Genomic DNA, 258 nt, shown 5'->3' on the forward strand with positions numbered 1-258 from the left:
AGAAAGAGATGAAGCTGGCGTTTACGTGCTTGTATCCCTGTATATAGATCTTTGTCTATAGGTATGAAGGAGAGTGTGTGTAGAATAGACCTACGTCTCTTATTTTGTCTGCATGCGCATGCACTCAGTCATACGTTGGAGAGAAGACTCTAGGGAAACCAAAAGTGAAGAGAAGAAAGCTTGTGTGTCCTTCTTCTCTCTCCTTCTCTTCACGCCTTGGTAAGTTTACACCTGTTACTTCTTCTTCTTCCTCTTCGT

The sequence above is a fragment of the Cystoisospora suis genome, assembly GCF_002600585.1.
Source record: "Cystoisospora suis strain Wien I chromosome Unknown contig_5476, whole genome shotgun sequence".
NCBI classification, from domain to species: Eukaryota; Apicomplexa; class Conoidasida; order Eucoccidiorida; family Sarcocystidae; genus Cystoisospora; species Cystoisospora suis.